Consider the following 20801-nt stretch of genomic DNA (forward strand, 5'->3'; position numbering starts at 1 on the left):
ATCTTTTCTGCAACTGAGAGGGGATTTTCCAAGACGCTGAGATAGTCCATGTCGAGTCCTAGAAGCTACACTATCAGGACTAGAAGTTTGTGATGCATAGTTTTTCCTCTTTCTCTTCCTTCTACATGAATCTACAGCTGAATCTGCACCTAAAAATATTCATAAGAGTATGAACAAGACAAACAAAGTTAACTCAATGCTGAAACAAAGGTACAGATCACTTCATGTACCTTGAACTGATGAGTTATTGGAAGGAATAATTTCTGTTGGCTGAGAAACAACACAATTGTCACTACCAAAAACATTGTATGCACTATCTGAATTAACTTTTTCAGTCATAGAAACTTCTTCATCATTAATTTTAGTAGCAATAGCCATTGTGGGATCCATATCTTCCACATTAACTGCAGTAGCAGCAACCAATGTGGTATCAAAAACATCTTCCACAATGGTATGAGTTGAACCAGAAGGCATTGGGGCTTCATATTCATGAGCTATTGCATCATTGTCTTCCTCACAAACCTTGGCTGGAGAAGGGATTCCGGCAGCAGAATTCTCAGGCAGTGGATCATCATCAACTGCATGACCATGACGCTTTTTCATGTATGGGAACATTGAGAAGACAAGTTTGCCAGGGCTCCTGAAACCATGTGTTGTGTGATGTTCTTAGAAAATGCCACACAAAGCTTCATTGTCCTATCATGTCAAATTAATAGTGCCATATGAATCATGTAAAGTTCAATATAGAGGCTGGGTAACAAAAATTGCATATTGTGCATATTAAAATAGTAATAAACTAAACCAGTAATTTCTTCACAAATATTAAATGAAATACTCATGAACATACTGAACAAGGCACCTACTTGTTCATCAAAGAATTTACAATCAGTATACAGAGAATCCCTAAAAGAAGCACAAGCATCAATCGGTAATAAAGATTCAGCATAACAAGTTTCCTCAATAGATTTGACCTACACTAAATATATTATAGTCGTTCAGTCAGTAATCTCAAGAGAATAAAACAAACATCGCAACACTCATAAAACCTCAAACCAAGACTTACCAGATGCTTTCCAAACTAATCAGCAGAGACACAATCATATGAAGCATATTTTCTGATCATTGAACCTCTCTAACACAGAATTCTTGGCAAATTTGGGGGAATCTGGTGACAGTCCGAAGTTTAGAAAGTCTAGATAGTAAGTCTACAAGAAATTACAAAGTGGTCAGTAAATATATTATATATAGATGACAAAAGGAATTGATAGGAAAACAAGCAATGGAAAAAAGACATACCGTAAAGAAGTATATGCAGCTACCAATTGTCCTTCTTTGCTTTTTTCTGTATAATGATATTGAAGCAAACAACCATTCAAATACAAACTTGGACCAGTCCCAATCTTTCACAGTCGAAACATCAATCAAAGCACCTAGATACTTGGGGCTAGGAAGAGTACTTGAGTTTGGGCATAGGAAAGTTGACAATGTAACAACCATGAAGTATCGGAAGATGTCATCATCAGACAAAGTGTTGCCTACCAACTTCTTGCCAAAGGTCTTGATGAGGGGCAAAGAAGTCTCATTGATTTCTTTAAGAAAATTGGCCTTTGCAGACTCATCTTTCTACTGCCTGATGTCTTCACCACCAATTGGAATCCCTAAGAATAAGTGAACTGATTTTGCAGAAAAAGGGATTACTTTGCCTCCAACAAGTATATCACAACAGTTGACATCGACTTGATCTGCAATCCATTGGACAAAGTTTCTAGGCACTGAACATCCATCATACTCAAGCAAGATCCCAAATCCATGATCCCCGATGATCTTTTTCTTACGCTCATCCAATTCTCTTATTTTCTCTCCAAAATACTTGTTATTGCACCTACTTCCTGCTTTAGCAGATGAACTCTCACCAGCAGTTGATTTTCCTTTACCGGTGCCTTTAACATCTCTAAGATTCTGAAAAACCAATGAAAAACTAAGTTTCCAGTTATGAAACTAATCATCAGTTCACTAAACATGGTGTCAAAAAAGCACATGCTACTGAATTTACCTTTCCAGCACGCTTTTGAACTTCAGAACATCGTGATTTCCCTTTCTTCTCAATAGACTTAACAAACTGAAAAAACAACATCAATAGTTAGTTCATAAAAAACATAGTGGCATGGACTGATTCTAGTAACTTAACTACTGGAGAATAAGAATAGAAAAGGTTGATATGTGCAAATGAGAGACAGACTGATGTCCTACTCCTATAACTATGACATAGTGAAGATAATAGTCCAAAGAGATACAGAAATATGCATAGTTTAGTCATAAAAGTTTCAGAACATACTCCAGAAAACACTCCTTTCAGATGCTTGAAAGCCTGGACTGCTACAGCAGGATCAATATCATCATCTGAGGAGTTTGGATCCTAAAAATAAAACAAGATATATCATATTATATACACAGGTGCATAAACAAACAAAATCAAGTAAACTTATTACCTCGCCAATATTCAGTGAAGCAGAGTTGTTGTCATCTTCAGAGTTCGTATAAAACTCATCATCACTCTCACCATTTACAGATTGAGCATCAGAACCCAACTCATCATCATCCATGGCTATATAACAAAAAATAATAAAGTTTAATCAACTAGTGTTTTCTAAAAAATATGCATGTCTATCATTCAGTAACTCACAGGGGCTATCAATGTACTAAAAAAAGAAGCATACAATCCTACAACTACTGCTAGCTGAGATGTTCTCCAGAATACAGATACACAGTTCTGCTGCATATACAATAGCTAGAAAAGAACACAATTGTTTCAATCAAGCCACTTAATGGAAAAATCGGAGCTAATGTCACTCTTAAAAGATGCACTACAGAGCTCGAGAAAAAATTCAGTTAACCATTGTAATACTAAAGGAGCATAGTTGACTGAACCAGAATGTAGACTTTACATATTCACAAAAGGGTTAGTAAATGAAAGCTAGATAGCAGACAATCATGTGCTAAATTCAGAAAACTTGATACTACTCAGGGTATCGTAAAGTACTAGTAAGCTAGGTAGCAGACCATGCATATTCATACAAGCAACTTCAAAATGCAATATATTTAGCTTCCTGGAAGCCATAAATATTGTTGATCGAATAAGTGTACATCATAACAAACCGGAAAGAAGAGGTCAGCAAGATATCATGACGGCCATGAAAGCAAACTGAACATGAAAAAATATTCTACCTATGCAGCAAACACAAGATATCATGACAATGCTGCAAATAGTATTATATAGACTGACAGATGGAGGGGTGAGCATGTGTGCAGTTACATATTACTTTTACTGCATGCTTATATAGACTGTAGATCTGTCAAAAACAGATAGATAACCGGCCTGAAACAAAGTGACTACTGCTATCAATATAGCTAATCGGTGGATGCAGCTAACAAATAGCAGGTTCCTATTCCATGTTAAGCACTCGTTGTTTCAGACATCCCAGATAAGTATACAATCCTACGACTACTGCTATCAATGTACTAACAAATCACAGAGGCTATCAATGTACTCAAAAATAAGTAGCAGAGAAAATATTCAGTACTTTGCAGGTTTTGGTTATTGGTGGTGGTGATGGAGGCTATCAAGCACGAGAAAATATTCAGTTAACCATAGTGAAAAAAAAAGAACAAAGAGGCATTCAATTTGAGATACTTTCAGATCATGAGAAGCAGGAGTTCAGTTAAGAACAGTTAACAGGAGAGTGGCCTTTTGTAATAAAGAAAGGCCCTCTGTCTAAAATTTAATTGTAAGCTGGACGCTTTCTCTTAGAAGACTAGCTAATAGATAGGTCTGAAACAGGAAGGGGGGCTGGTGAGAAACCTATAATGCAGTCATGTACACTCAACTCTGATTTATTATTATATTGTGCTCTGAATCAAGAAAGAGATTTCCTGGCACTTGCTGAACTAAACAAATACAGCAAACCAGTATGGAGGACTAGAGGACAACAAGGCGCAGCAACTTTTGGTATACAGTAACAAACACATAGGCATATGCAAACAGGCCATCTACTATGTTCATGCCCATCACTAACCTCAGCAGTAAGGCAAGAATCTGATATACACCATAGATAAACTAGGATACAGAAACACACTAGTTCAGATCTCTTGGAATTCCAATTCAATGCATTCATTTAAGAAAACAAGATCTGACGAAATGAAAAGAAAAAAAACAAAGCAAGAACAGAGATCATAAACTTGCTACCGTGAACTTAATGTTCCAAGCACTGACACGGAGCAAATGGGTAAATCAACTAGCTAGCACTGACATTCAGAGACAACTAAATCTACATACCCCTACCACGATCCCAGCCGCAAATTGAACCAGAACACAGCGCAAATCACCCCTCCTCCACCTCGCCTGTCCTGCTCCCCTCGAGCAGCAGCACTTCCGAAACCCACAACAAAACAGAAATGCTATACCAACAAAATCAAAGCGCAAATCAAGGGGCTAAATAAGCGCAAATCACCCATCCTCCACCTCGCCTAACATCATCCCCACCCCACCTTGCTTCCGCCCGGTCGCTCGTCGTCTGTAGCGGAAGCGACGACACAAGGCAAATCCACCGGCGAAACAACGCCCGTCCAGATGACGCAAAAGCATGCAGACTCATCCTACATGAACTCGAATCGAACCACATATACATCACAGATGCCATCAAATCGTAGATCTACTGAACCAAAAATTGAGTCCATCCAACAAAACAGAGCTCAATGCAGGGGAGAGCGTGCGGCGTAAGAATAACTATAGATTATTTGAAGCAAAGCATTCAACTCAGATTTTAAAGCCAAACTATAAATAGACAGCAGTGAAAAAGAACATGCATAGATTCTGGAAAACAGCATACCTTCTCCAAAATCCTACAGAGACAACCTAATGTTATTATCTGAATTAAGATTGTAACCTTGTGCTCAGGAATCAGGATGCTATATACTGTAAAATTGTTTCATTTGTTGTTCTCAAAAAAAGCAAGTGGACAGTAGCATCATTAGAACTCTGCAACTATATTGTTATGAACGACGTATAGGAATATGAAGTAAAGAATCAAGCCACAGAGGAGACACACGATTTAACGTGGAAAACCCCTCCGATGTGAAGGGGAAAAACCACGGGCACCAGCCAGCAACAATCTCACTATCTCAAGAGTTTTGGGTTACACGCCTATGGCGGCTTACAAGAGAATCAAGTCTCCACGAAACCCTAACAAGGGTGTATATACCGTACCGTACCGCGGGGGCTCCGCCCCCCGCACCCCCCGAGCACAGGGGCGACGGGCCTCCGCTTCGCTCCGTCAGAAGCCTGGCCTATATCCTGGAGTGAATTTGGAACAACTCCAACACTATATACTGTAAGATGTGCAAGCAGAGCTCAAGGGAAGATGATATGATTCATAGAACTTTGCAACTCTACTAGCATCATTAGAACTCTGCAACTATATATACAATTCATACTAAGAAAACAAGTATTTGCTATGCATTCAATTAAGAAAACAAGATCTGACGAAATGAGAAGAGAAAAAAAGCATGAACAGAGATCGAAAACTGGCTGCAGTGAACCTGAATCAAATGTTTAGGGACCTGAATCAGTAGCTAAGCTATAGCAGTATGCCCCAGAACCTGAATCAGATGTTCAGGGACCTTCCACTTCGAGCTACACTCGTGTAGTGCACCCAGAGTATATTCATCAGGGAGCAGCTGGGTAAGCACCATGCCTGATGCACCCACTGCAGACATTGAACAAGGATTAACCCAGCACCCCCATGCCACTGCTTGCCAAACGCGCGCCCCGCCGGCAAGCCCCACTTGGCCCACGCACTCGCTGTGCCTGCCGTCCGAGCAAGGAACCATGGCCGCAAATGAACATCTGCCTGCCTGCGAACAGAGCCGATGCACCACGCACCCCAGCAACCGCCCTTGCTGCAACCAAATCCACAGCCACAACCCAAAATCCCCCAAATCCAACGCAAATCCCACGTCTACGTCCAAAAATTCCTCACCCAAATCTCCATCCATCAGGCAACAGATGAGGCAAACTTCATATCAAGGGAGAAAAGCGACGAACGCAGGTACCTCCAGAGCTCTAGCAATGACAGACGAGGAGCGAGCAACCAATTCGGTGAGGGGGAGGCCACGCATAGAGACGGGGTGGGGCAGGGCAGCGAGGTCGCCTCTCGAATCACCACGATGCTGACAGAAATTAGGGGAGCAAGCGCCGAACACACAAGTACCTCGTGAGCTCTGGCAAAGGCAGACGACACCGAGCAACCGAATTGGTGAGGAGGAGGTGACGCGCAGAGATGGGGCGCGGCGGAGCGGCGAAGTCGCCTCTCCAATCGCCTCTCTAGGCAGGAGACCGTCGGAGGGGAGAAGACGGTGGGGAAATGAGACGGTTATAAACGGACAGCCGTGATTCCTGATTTGAAACAGTAACGGTTAGAGTGGGCCCGGCAAATTAGCGTTTCAAGGCAAATGGGCGCGACCAGACGTCGATTGTTCATCCAATGGACACAAAATTCGTGTGCCAACAAACAAAAAAAACGCATGTGTGGAGTATAGCATTTCTGTTTACTTTTTTTTGTCTTAAAATCAAATGTTATCTTATTTTTATAAATTTTTTTATAGAAAAATACACCAACATCTATGGCTAGTGATAATAAATATTGAATATGCGTCCCTAACCCTCACGTCCCCTACAAAATTAATGATGAAGCCAACACAAAACATACAATCTCATGTGCAAAAACAAAAACTTCAAGACGGCTGCACGGGGAAATAAGCACAAATGGAGAACTAGCTCCATGCTGACACGCGCATACATACAGGTCCAGTCTTCTCAAGCTTACAGACGACCACTTGTTGAAGTTGATGATCGCTTGTTGGGGGTCGCCCGAGTTACGCCAATGTGGGTTGTCAGCGCCCAGAGCACGGTGATGAACTCTCCTCCTTGCACCTGGACCTGCTCATGCCCTTCACGCGCTCCTCCTCGTTCGACGGCGCCACGAAGACGATGAGCTCCGTCCACACGTCGGCCTAACACCTTCCACACTGTTTCATGGCGGTTACCTTCCTCCCTTAGAAAGTCGCGTGCTAGCTTTGCTCCGTTCAGAACGACCTTGCTCTCGTCATCACTCTGGCCTGCTTCTGCTGCTTTGTCTTGGCCTGGCGTTTCCACATGGATTTCTCCTGCTCTTTCCATGATCCTCTGGACCTTCGTACTCTAGGACGAGAGGAAGTACGCCGGACACCCAATCATGCTCTTCAGCTCCGCCTTCATGTCCTCAAACACAGTCTCCGCCTTCTCCTTGTTGTCCGGCAGCAGCTCCGGATGGAACGCCACCAAGTAAGCGCAGTACTTGGACAGCCTAGTTGCCACCCTGCTGAGAGCTACTTCGTCTTTACTCTGAGGGGCATGTTGGGGTTTAGTCCCACATCGTGTAGCGATGGTGGGGGAGCACAACATATAAGGCGGGAGAACCCTCACCTATAAGGTTAGTCTTTTGGGTTGAGTAAGGCTCAAAGACCTTATATGTTGTCAGCTCCAGTGGACCTGAGACCTGTGGGAGCGCAGGCTCGTGGTAACGAGCCGGGCCGGCTGTAAGCCAGCTCCAAGATCGAGAACTCGGTGGTCACCACCGGTTCCAACAATTGGTAACGAGCTGGGCCGGCTGTAAGCCAGCTCCAAGATCGAGAACTCGGTGGTCACCGCCGGTTCCAACAATTGGTATCATGAGTCCATGGTCAGAAAAGCTAAACCCAATAAAAAATCTCGAGCGTCACACATATGGCGGGGGCACCCCGATGTGTGACTAAGGGGGAGATTGTTGGGGTTTAGTCCTAGCTCCAAGATCGAGAACTCGGTGGTCACTACTGGTTCCAACAATTGATAACGAGCTGGGCCGGCTGTAAGCCAGCTCCAAGATCGAGAACTCGGTGGTCACCACCGGTTCCAACAATTGGTATCATGAGCCCATGGTTAGAAAAGCTAAACCCAATAAAAAATCTCGAGCGTCACACATATGGCGGGGGCACCCCGATGTGTGACTAAGGGGGAGATTGTTGGGGTTTAGTCCCACATCGTGTAGCGATGGTGGGGGAGCACAACATATAAGGCGGAAGAAGCCCCTACTTATGAGGCTAGTCTTTTGGGTTGAGTAAGGCTCAAAGGCCTTATATGTTGTCAGCTCCGGTGGACCTGAGACCTATGGGAGCGCATGCTCATGGTAATGAACCGGGCCGGCTGTAAGCCAGCTCCAAGATCGAGAACTCGGTGGTCACCACCGGTTCCAACAATTGGTATCGGAGCCGGTACCCGAGGTCAGAAAAAGCTAAACTAGATAAAAAAATCTCGAGCGTCACATATGGCGGGGGCACCCTGATGTGTGACTAAGGGGGAGATTGTTGGGGTTTAGTCCTACATCATGTAGCGATGGTGGGGGAGCACAATATATAAGGCGGGAGAACCCTCACCTATAAGGCTAGTCTTTTGGGTTAAGTAAGGCTCAAAGGCCTTATATGTTGTCAGCTCCGATGGACCTGAGACATGTGGGAGCGCAAGCTCGTGGTAACGAGCCGGGCCGGCTATAAGCCAGCTCCAAGATCGAGAACTCAGTGGTCACCACCGGTTCCAACAATTGGTAACGAGCCGGGCCGGCTATAAGCCAGCTCCAAGATCGAGAACTCGGTGGTCACTGTTAGAATAGATGTCGATTATCTATTGTAAACGAGTTGTACTCGTGTTCAGGATAGAAGTCACGGTTGGTTAAAATTGGAAATAGACTTGGTTAGAGATATATTCTAGAAATAGGGAGTTTGTAATTGAATCCAAGTCTATCGCTAGGAACGTAAAACGCACGGCAATCCCCTGCGTAGTCCTGGCACCATGTACCTGTGCTTTGCTATATATAACAGGCAACCGTGGTGAGCCAAGATAGGTAGCCACGTTCTCATCAAGTTTTACATGGTAATCAGAGCCTCTCTTCCACAAAACATCCAATCGCCGACTTCCTAGAAGATCGACGAGAGCCCTGTCGCGACCAAGGACAGAAGCACGCGTCCTGAACCTGTTTCGACCAGGGCCACGACGCAACAACGCTCATGGCTTCGTCAAGCATGACGACATCCTCGTCTCTCGGTACTGTCTCCGAGAAGCTGACGAGGGATAACTATCTCCTCTGGAAGGCGCAGTTTCTTCCTAGCGTTAGAGGAGCAGAGCTCATGGGGTTCCTAGACGGAACCACCACCAAGCCATCCAAGACCCTGGAGGTCAAAAAAGAAGGCGGCAAGAAGGAGGTGATCCATAACTCGGAGTATAGCTCCTGGATGGTGAAAGATCAGCAGGTTCTGAGCTACCTGCTGAATTCCCTCTCCAAAGAAGCGCTCGCGCCGGTGGCTACGGCGACCATGGCAGCAGAAGCATGGGGAACACTAGAGAGGATGTTCGCTACACACTCCAAGGCGCGGATCGCGAATCTGCACATTCTTTTATCTACAACAAAAAAAGGGGAACATGTCTACATCCACATATTTTACCAAGATGTGCTCGTTTAGAGATGAACTTGCTGCTGTTGGAAAAATCGTTGATGAAGACGAGATGGTTCACTTCGTTCTCAACGGCCTCGACTATGAGTACAACTCCTTCGTCACCTCCATGATGGGTCGTGTGGGATCTCTATCCTTGAGCGACCTCTACTCTCAGCTCCTGACTTTTGATCAAAGGATGGCGATGTATCAAGAGGGCGGCCAAATTCAGTCTTCTGCTAATGTGGCAAGTAGAGGACGTGGCCGCAACAATTATGGACGCGGGCGTGGTGGCAACCGCGGACGTGGTCGTGGCAACAATGAACAGGGAGGTCATACCAACTTCAACCCCAATCGTTCCAACAAGACTAATCAAGGTAGGCGCACTGAAAAGCCTGTGTGCCAAATCTGTAAGAAGGAAGGGCACATGGCCAATCGGTGTTGGTATAGATATGAAGAAGACGAGGAGTATCAGAAGGAAGCTGGCGTAGCTTATGGGGGCTATGGTGTTGACACCAACTGGTACGTTGATAGCGGCACCTCTGATCACCTCACAAGTGAACTAGAGAAGATGCACATCCATGACAAGTACTCTGGAAAAGATCAAGTCCACACCGCAAACGGGACAGGTATGAAAATTAGCAACATTGGTCATACAACTTTATATAACCCCAGTGGTAACATTCATCTGTGAAATATCCTCCATGTTCCTAATGCTAGCAAAAACCTTGTTTCTGTTCATAAGTTAGCTCGAGATAATAATGCTTTCGTTGAATTTCATCCCGATTTCTTTTGCATCAAGGATCAGGCAACGAGGAAAATTATCCATCAAAGTAGATCTCGAGGAGGCCTCTATCCGTTAGATCTCTCTACTTCTTCAGGTGGCATCACAAAGCAAGCATGGGCAGCTCACAAACCCACAGTCTTCCGATGGCATAGTAGATTCGGTCATCCCTCACATTCCATTGTCCAGAAAATTCTTAGTTTGAATAAGCTTCCTAGCATTAGTGATAACTCAGAGTCTATTTGTAATTCGTGTCAGATGGCCAAGAGTCATCAGTTACCTTATTCCATGTCACATTCTATTTCTGAGTCACCGCTTGATTTGATCTATTCTGATGTCTGGGGCCTGCACCAACTTCTGCTGGGAGATATAATTATTATGTGAGCTGTATTGATGATTTCAGTAGATATACATGGATTTACCTCTTGAAACACAAATCCGATGTTTTTAGTGCCTTCCAAAATTTCCAACAACTTGTCGAGCGCAAACACAATAAGAAGATCAAGGCTATGCAATCGGATTGGGGTGGCGAGTATGAGAAATTAAATTCCTTCTTCCAGCGTGTTGGTATTAGCCATCGTGTCTCTTGTCCTCATGCTCATCAGCAGAATGGAGCTGCTGAAAGAAAACATCGTCACATTGTTGAAGTAGGCTTGGCCCTTCTAGCGCATGCATCCATGCCTCTTAAATATTGGGATCATGCCTTCCTTACTGCCACATACCTTATTAATCTTCTCCCTAGCAAAGTCATAAATTATGAGACACCAGTAGCTCGTCTTCTTCAAGAAAAACCCGACTACTCCTCTCTAAGAGTTTTTGGTTGTGCCGTTTGGCCTAATCTGCGCCCGTATAATGCAAGGAAATTAGCCTTCCGATCTGTTCGTTGTGCCTTCCTAGGCTATAGTGCGATGCACAAGGGTTTTAAATGCTTGGATATCTCAACAGGTCGTATTTACATATCTCGAGATGTCACTTTTGATGAAGTTTTTCCTTTTGCCCATCTACATCCCAATGCCGGTGCTCAGCTTAAACAGGAAATTTTTCTTTTGCCGCCTCACTTGCTCAACCCTGGGGATATAAGTTGTGTTACTAATGCTGCTAATGATGTCCCTGGTGAGTTATCTGATGATTTTCAGGAACATCCAGACGATTCAGCTCAAAACAATGAAGAAAACGGCGCTACAAGCGGTGTACACAGCGACCCAGGGTCTCTTACTGCGTCGCCCGCAACAAATCTCGGCGCCACGTTCAAAACTGATTCACCGGACGTTGTTGGTGCTGATCTCGCGACGGATTCCCCTGCATCTGGCCCTGACAGGCCGACCCAGGAGTCCGCGCCGACGCCACCGCGCGTGACGCGTGGAGGGGACCAAACTGTGACAGGCGCACGGACAACGGCTGCTCCACCCACTACTACAGACCAATCATCGTCAGATCAAGTTGTTTCTATTTCACCTGTTTCACCACGTCGCACCAGATCACAACATGGGATTGTGAAGCCCAAGAAGTTTACTGATGGAACAGTTCGGTGGATGAATTTTTGTTCAACTGGTGAACCAAAGGATTTACAAGAAGCTCTTACTGATCCTAAGTGGCAAAAGGCCATGCAAGAAGAGTACTCGGCACTAACGAGGAACAAAACATGGCACTTAGTTGAAGCAAGGAAAGGAATCAATGTGATTGATTGCAAATGGGTTTATAAAGTTAAAAGGGAGGCAGATGGCACAGTTGATAGATACAAAGCTCGGTTGGTAGCTAAAGGGTTTAGACAGCGCTATGGCATTGATTATGAGGACACTTTTAGTCCGGTTGTGAAGATTGCAACAGTTCGATTGGTACTATCTATTGCTGTCTCCAGAAATTGGTGCTTGCGGCAACTGGATGTTCAGAACGCATTTTTACATGGTGTTGTGGAAGAGAAGGTATATATGAGACAACCGCCTGGTTTTGAGGATTCAAAAGATCCACATCTGGTATGTCGTCTTGACAAGGCTATATATGGCTTGAAGCAAGCTCCGAGAGCCTGGTATGCGAGGTTAAGTGTTAAGCTTATTAGTCTCGGTTTTCAAGCTTCAAAATCAGACACTTCCTTATTTATTTATCAGAAATTGGGAGTAACTATTTATATGTTTATTTATGTGGATGACATCATTGTTACTAGTTCTTCAGAACAGGCGGTTACAGCACTTCTTTCAGATTTAAGAGAAGTTTTTGCTCTCAAGGACCTTGGTGATTTACACTACTTCCTGGGTATAGAAGTTAAGCGTGATTCTCACGGTTTGCAGCTGACTCAAGAAAAATACGCAAAGGAGATTTTGGCTCGTTGTGGAATGACAGCATGCAAGCCCTCTCCCACGCCATTGTCAACTTCTGAGAAGCTCTCATGTTATGATGGAAAGTTGCTAGGCGCTGGAGATGCTACCCGATATAGAAGTATTGTGGGGGCATTGCAGTATCTAACTCTCACTAGACCGGATTTGGCATTTGCAGTTAATAAAGTGTGTCAATTTCTGCATGCTCCAACCAGTGTTCATTGGACTGCTGTAAAGCGGATACTTAGGTATGTTAAGCACACTATTGACACAGGACTTCAGTTTGAGCGATCAAGACACATGGTGTTAAGTGTCTTTTCCGATGCAGATTGGGCAGGCAGTGTGGATGATAGAAGATCGACTGGTGGATTTGCAATCTTTATTGGACCGAATCTTATCTCCTGGAGTGCTAGGAAGCAAGCAACTGTCTCAAGATCAAGTACTGAAGCTGAGTATAAATCTATGGCAAATGCTACGGCTGAGCTCATTTGGTTAGAGTCGTTGTTAAAAGAATTAGGTGTCAGATTACAGCAGACCTCTATTTTGTGGTGTGATAATTTGGGAGCTACATATCTATCTGCAAATCCGGTGTTTCATGCGAGGGCAAAACATATTGAGATTTTCATTTTGTAAGAGAACGAGTGACAAGAAAACAGCTGCAGGTAAGACTCATCTCAACAAAGGATCAAGTCGCCGACGGCTTCACGAAGGCCTTGCCAAGCGCAAAATTTAATCAGTTCAAAGGCAATCTCAACTTAAAGTATAAAGGAAGTTTCGATTGAGGGCGGCTGTTAGAATAGATGTCGGTTATCTATTGTAAACGAGTTGTACTCGTGTTCAGGATAGAAGTCACGGTTGGTTAAAATTGGAAATAGACTTGGTTAGAGATATATTCTAGAAATAGGGAGTTTGTAATTGAATCCAAGTCTATCGCTAGGAACGTAAAACGCACGGCAATCCCCTGCGTAGTCCTGGCGCCATGTACCTGTGCTTTGCTATATATAACAGGCAACCGTGGTGAGCCCTGCGTAGTCCTGGCGCCATGTACCTGTGCTTTGCTATATATAACAGGCAACCGTGGTGAGCCAAGATAGGTAGCCACGTTCTCATCAAGTTTTACAGTCACCACCGGTTCCAACAGGGCACACTTCACCTCCAAGATGCTGGTGGCGATGTGAGATGTCAGGATGACCTCGGCGACGCTGTCGCTGCCACAAGCCCATGCGAGCTGCGTGGAGAGATGGTGCCTTTCCAACACGGACTTGCCATTGGTGAGACGGGTGCCATCACGATCATGCCTCGCAAGGCAATCTATGATGGATCGTTTCAAGCTGTTAGGCGCTGGCTCTGATCTTCAGCCTGTTCGCTTGGTCGTATTGGCTTATAAGCCATGGCTTATCAGTCAACGAACAGTATTTTTCTCTCACACCAAACCAAGCCAACAGTACTTTCAGCCATGGCTTATAAGCCAAACCAGCCCAAATGAACAGGGCGAAGGTTCAGCACGGAGAATTGCTTTAGCCTAAGGTCGCCATGGCTCATCTTGCTACGCAGCCACTGGAGGCGGCGGAAGGCTCCGCCGAAGGTGGGGCTTTCACGCTAATGGCGTTTGGCGGTGTAGTCGCATAGCACTGAGACTATGAACCAGTTGGAGAGGAGGAAAACAAGGAACTCCCATATCTCCTCGTAGAAGAAGATGATGAAGAGAAACAAGGTGATAGCAAGGTCTACCAGGGAGAAGAAGGATGGAGCAGATCTATTGGCAGCTCTGGCTACAAGGCACAAGACTAATTTTGGAACTCCTGACCGTAGCGTGTGTAGTTGTCTCTACCGAGGCTTTTGAACGCATAGCCGGCGTCGCCGTTGCCACAGAGGACAATGGACATGAGGCATAGGACGGTGACGACGACGGGCAGGAGGAGGTAGTTTGCCACGAGGAAGAAGGGGCTCGCGAAGATGACGGGGATGACGGAGTGGTAGTACTCACTGAGGAAGTTCACCTCGTCGTTCATCACCTGGAACAGCGCCTCTGCCGCGTTGCCCTCGCTGCCGCCGTTGTTGTTGTACAGGTCGTTCAAGATGAGGCTCCGGGAGTCGCGGGCTTCCGCGTCGGTCATCGCTGGCAGGTGCTCGAACCGCCGGTGCAGCAACTTGCAGAGAGCAAAGGAGAGACAGAGCCTCTTGAGGCGTTGGTTCTTGTCGTAGTGGTCGAAGAGCTGGTCGGACTCGGCGAGCTCCCAGACTTTACTGACGGTGACGATGCTGTCGTTGGAGGTGACGTCGTTGAACTCGTAGCCATCTGCGGTAGCCTTCTTCACCAGCTTCTTCTCTCCCATGACGATGTAGTTGCACCTCCTGAGCAGCTCGTTTCCAATTATTCCACCCTGCTGTTCGCCATGCTCCACGTCGACATAGTCACCTGCAGGTGCAGGCACTACTGGAAATCGGCACTTTGCCGAGTGCCCGAAGCTTTGCCGAGTGTTTTTTTCGGCACTCGGCAAAGATGGCTTTGCCGAGTATTTTTTTCGGCACTCGGCAAAGATATATTTTGCCGAGTGCTATTTTTCGTCACTCGGCAAAAATGCGTCTTTGCCAAGTGTCTTTTTTCTGGCACTCGGCAAAGATGTATTTTGCCGAGTGCCATTTTTTGGCACTCGGCAAAAATGTATAACTTCTCAAGATCTACAAAGTTTATTTTGGTCATTTCTTCATTTAACAAAGCGACAATAACGTTATTCATAAAATCTACATCTCTCTCATGTCTCTCATATTAGTTTCATAAAAGTAGAAGAGAGATATATAAGATTTGTGAACAATGTTACTACCACTATGTCGGATGAACAAATGACCAAAATAAACTTTGTAGATCTTGAGATGTTATGAAATTTTGTAGTTGGCAACATTTTGATTTGAAATTATCTTGTCATGCAAAAACGACGTTTGAATTTGAAAATTTTAAATTTTGAATTTTTCAAAAGACCTCGGATGGAAAAACTTTCTAAATGAAAATTGTAGATCTCCAAAAGTTATGAAACTATGTAGTTGACAACTTTTTGATTTGAAATCATCTTATCATGCAAAACTACGTTTGAATCTCTCAAATTTGAAATTCGAATTTTTCAAACGACCTCGGATGGAAAAACTTACTAAATGAAAATTGTAGATCTCGAAAAGTTATGACACTTTGTAGTTGACCACTTTTTGATTTGAATTCGTTTATGGCCTCAAACAAGCAATTTACTCTCGGTTTAGTATAATATATGAGGATAGATAACGGAATCTAGACACAAGTGACAGTGTAGTGTAGTGGTAGAGCAGTAGATATGCGAGGGAGAGGTTGTGAGTTCGAATCCCGCCGGCCGCGTTAGCCGCGAATTTTGCACAAAAAATGCAGCGACTTCGATGGCCGGTGGCGCTGGACGGACGGGTGGCGGCCTCCCTCGAAAAAAAAATTGCTATTATTTTTGGGTTTTTCGCATTTTCATTTTGCCGAGTGTAAATCTTTGCCGAGTGCTTTTCTGGTACTCGGCAAAGGCTTTGCTGAGTGTCCGACAAAAAGCACTCGGCAAAGGGTTCTTTGCCGATTAATTTTTTGCCGAGTGCGGCACTCGGCAAAGCCTTTACCGAGTGTATTTCGGGCTTTGCCGAGTGCCACAGGCACTCGGCAAAGTGCCAGTTTCCAGTAGTGAGGGTGGTGCTGCTGGCGCTCGTCCCCATGGTCTTCGACGTCTAGCATCTGAGCCATGTAGGAGGTGAGCACGGAGGCGTTCTTGCCATGGGCGTATGAGCGCTTGCCGACCTCGGTGAAGGCGATCCGCTGCGCCACTTTGGTGGCGCAGAGGATCCAGAGGATGCCGAACACCGCCTTCCGTCCAGCGCTCTTGATGTTGAAGAATACGAGGTTTCCCAGCCAGAAGACGTGGCCGGCGCGCTGGATGGTGCTGGAGTAGCCGCGCATGCGGATCTCGTCCACCTTCTTGCGGAGGAGCTCCACCAGGAGCATCCACACCAGGATCAGCCCGGCCGTCAGGGAGAGGTCAGCAGCACCGGCAGTGGAGGAGGTCGAGCTGGAGCTGGTGCTCGTGGTGGACCTCGCGTTCTTGGCCTCCGAGAAGAGGTAGGACATGACGGAGAGGAAGAGGGAGAGCGCCGAGGAGAGGAAGAGCCGGACCTTGGGGTCCAGGATAGCGCTCACGTCGGAGATGCCGCTGAAGAGGTTGAGGTTGAAGAAGAGTCCGGGGAGCAGGAACATGATGACGGAGGTGGACACGATGGTTGGCTCATTGCTCTGGTCGGTGTAGGATGCTGTGAGGTTTATGATGTACGAGTTGATATGTTGAGGGCATAATGTTGTCACGTTAAGGTAGACGCTATGGTTAAAAACTGTCATTGCTAGCTGTAGGCTGTCACAACTACAGGCTTCAGTGTACGTAATCTAGCAGGTTTAGTCGTTGGCCCCTAGACATTGGCCACATTGCATGCTATATAAGGCTGTCTCCAACAGCGCAAACCCAAACATCAAACTCATTCTATGCATTGAGTCCGGCACAGTAAAAAGGTCACCCATCCAAATCTTTCCTTCTCCAATAGCCAACCCAAAGGGTCCCTGCTTGCGTCGCCGCCGCCGCCCTGCTCTGCAGCTCCGCCCATCTCTGCTCCACCTCCATTCTCCTCTCTCTCCCCATCTCTGCTCTGCTCCACACCGCCGCCGCCGCCCTGCTCTGCAGCTCTGCCTGAGGCCGAGCGCCGCGCTCGCCTCTGCCTGATGCAGCCGCGAGCAAGAGAGAGAAAAAAAGGGAAAGGCGAGCAAGAAAGAGAAGGCAGGCGAACCAAACCCCAAGGAGGCCAAGACACGGGCAGCAGCAGGCTCAAGCTCCGACTCGCCGTCGTCCTCGCCCTCCCGCCCCCGCCCGCGGGGGCCGTCGCCAGAGCCGTCCAGCTCCGACTCCGGCGCCGACGGTGGCGCTGTTGGCTCCTCGGCCTCCGACCGGCGCCAGCGCAAGCTCAAGCTCGTAGTCAAGCTCTCCCAGCTGTATGGGTGAAAATGGTACGGATATTTTCCGACCGTATTCGAGACCGAATTCGTTTAGAGGGGTTTAAATCTATCCGTATCCGAGTCCGGATATTCAACATCCGATATCATATCCGTATCCAAATACTCAAATCACATATTTATGATGTCGATATCCAATCGTATCCTATCCGGCATGGTTGACACTATCCGTATTCGAATCCGAATCCGGACAGAAATATGAAAACAAATGTAATATCAGTGATATCCGTTCGTATCCGATCCGTTTTCATCCCTACCCAGCTGCCCCCGGACCAGCACCACCGTCGGACCCCACCTCCCCCGCCGTACTCTGACGGCTCCGATGGGGCAGAGGACCTAGCCGGGGACGGAAGCGGCGACGAGGAGCAGGTCAAGCCGCCCAAGAAGCACCGGATCGAGCCGCGCGCCGACAGATCTCGCCATCGCGATGTGGTCCGCGCGTGCTTCTTGCCGGTGATCCTCCTCGGAGCAAGAGCCGCGTCCGACGAGCTTCTCCTCCTGTCACCGACTTGGGTCGAGGAGAGAGAGATACGCATTTTTAAGTTTCCTTTCACCTCCGATGCAAATTGGGTCTTCCCTTTGCCTACTCTGTTGAAGGCCGTTTCTTTCGTATGAACTAGGTATTTTGGGTATAGGTCGCGTGATGCGTTGCCTGCTGGAGACCGTCTAAGGCAAGCTAGTTTGCCTTGCAAGCTTCATGCGTTCGCGGTCTGCTTGGTCGTCGACGGCGAACGGTATCGCGTGCATGCTAAGTTTTGGTTTGGTGTCCAGGATCATAAGCTAATAGCTAGTCTTCAAGTTCAAGCTCACGTTACTGAACTGGTCGACTGAGGAGAGAGTATAATCGATCTCTTGCTTTGTTGCCAAGTTTTAGTCTGATATAACTGATGTATATATCGAAAGTGCTTGGCATGATTGGCTTCTCGCATATATAGTTTATTTTTGCTGTGTGCTTTGCCTTTGGTATTTTATTAATTTCAAAATCTTTCTTTACCAAGATGCAAAGAGCAGCGCATGAGTATGAGAGAATACGTGAACTAGTGCATTTCTCTTGTCTTTGTCCTTTATTGACATTTATAATTTCTACTAGGTAGCGTTGCTACGGAACAACTAAACTTTTATACTAAAAACACACGGATCGTACGATAAGATAAAAATACTGTAAGACATTAAACTGGCATTTAATCCAAAAAGCAAAGTTCGTGAAATTAATGGTCACTAAGAGCACGGCACCATAGGCTCACAAACTCTACTATATAGACATTTCCGTGATACGGCTAAAATAATGTTTTATATCGGCAAGAAGTCTCTGATATTACAAACTAAATGAAGCAATCAAATATGTCAGACAAATATTGCTCAATCCACATATTTTGAACTTGTTTGACCAATGAAAATGCACAAAATGACTATTATATTAAACTAAATTCATGTCCATCATCTATTAAAAGTGTGTGTCACAAGCGTGTAAATAATTTCAATATTATTTAGTTCTCTAAATCTATGAGACACGACACGGTGTCCTTAGCAAATTCTTAAACTCGGCGACGTCTGGCTTCATCAACAGGTAGACGATTGCGTAGGCCTATAAACAAATTAGTATAGTTCCCGTGCTAACGTCACGGTTTTATTTCAGGCATGCACATAAAAATAACCAAACAACGATATTTTTTCCATACAGTTTAAGTTGCACGCAATTGTATATGATCATTTATGTAATCCGGAAAACACTCGTACAAAGGTACTCGCCGCCCAGCTTTTGGAAACTACATCATACAAAAGTACTATTTGTTGCTAATTGAGTCATTCATGCAACTATACTAATTGACTACAGTCTTGACCTCCTTGATTCTTACTTTCAATTTCCCCAATTTGAAGAAATAGCCCTTGAAACCTGCAGGGAAATATTTAAGTAGCTTCTTACGTTCAAGTTCCTCAATTTGCTGACAAGCCATTATTTGTATTCTCCTCCACTTACTTTTTTCTCACCATATTCAGTAGCATCTTGAAGTTAATGTGAACATATTCAAAGATATTTGAAAGAGAAATTTACCATAGAACAGAAATTACAAATCATGAATGCTTCAAGGCAATTACCTCAAAATTGTTTAAGCCAAGTGACACATCTTAATATTAGTCCTTAAGGCTGATCCTAAGTTCTTAGAAGTCCTTGAAAGGAAATATTTATAAAAAAGAACTACATCCTGATGAGAACAGCAGAAGCTTTTAGAATACAGGGGTGATCCTAGAATACCAGAGGTCATAGTTTTAAGCTATGCCAAAAATGCTAAACACCATATGAAGTAAAATATAAAGAGGCACACCTTCAGATTTGTGCAGCTATTTGCAACTGAAGTACTTGAGATTCAGGGGGGGAAAAGAGGCACACCTTTAGATTTGTGCAAACTGAATACAGGGATTCATCTGTGATAAATGTTCCACCAATGTTCATGTGCTGCAGGAATTAGCCCTTGAAACCTACAGAGAGGTTTGAGAAAACCACAATTTTTATGATGGCAATTAGCACCTTGGAAGTAGTAATTTGGATAGAATTGCTAGGCAACTTTTGTCTTGTACACGACAAAGAAAAAAGTTAAGAAAGTTATAATGGCAACTAACGCCTCAAAGGACACGCCTGAAAGCAATTGGCAAACTTGCATCATTCTGAATATTTTGTCGTTCTAAAAGCAACAACCTAATAGTCTATCTTATATAAATCATATAATCATAAAACATTTATGACGCCTCAGCCCAAATGCTAAAGTGGTCTGCAAAGAAATAATGAGTTCGGAAATCTAACAACGGATGGAAACCATAACTAAATCAGTTTATTAAATGGAGCATGGCATTCCAGTACACAAGCATCGACCACCTATAGCAAAAGCACTCAGCACCAGGTAGCTGACATTAATCCTAAATTTCCAGTCAACAATCCATCAAAAATAGACAATTGAACATATGACAAGCAAATGAAAAATGGCATGCTTACCTCATCGATGACATTATTTACAGAAATTTGAATAGCTCCACCAGTTGCTGCAGCAACACATTGCAAATCTTATTGACATGACCGGCGCAGAAAAATAGGCGTTTTAAA

General features: G+C 45.0%; 1 non-coding gene and 1 pseudogene across 1 annotated transcript; one reads left to right on the forward strand and one right to left on the reverse strand.

The window, feature by feature from the left end:
* Window positions 1-1623: 1623 nt before the first annotated feature.
* Window positions 1624-18451, reverse strand: LOC136523213 (uncharacterized; annotated as a pseudogene).
* Window positions 9611-9749, forward strand: LOC136525012 (small nucleolar RNA Z247). The gene has a single exon (XR_010776347.1). It is a non-coding gene; the product is annotated as a small nucleolar RNA Z247 (small nucleolar RNA).
* Window positions 18452-20801: the final 2350 nt, after the last annotated feature.

The sequence above is a fragment of the Miscanthus floridulus genome, chromosome 18 (assembly GCF_019320115.1).
Source record: "Miscanthus floridulus cultivar M001 chromosome 18, ASM1932011v1, whole genome shotgun sequence".
NCBI lineage: Eukaryota > Viridiplantae > Streptophyta > Magnoliopsida > Poales > Poaceae > Miscanthus > Miscanthus floridulus.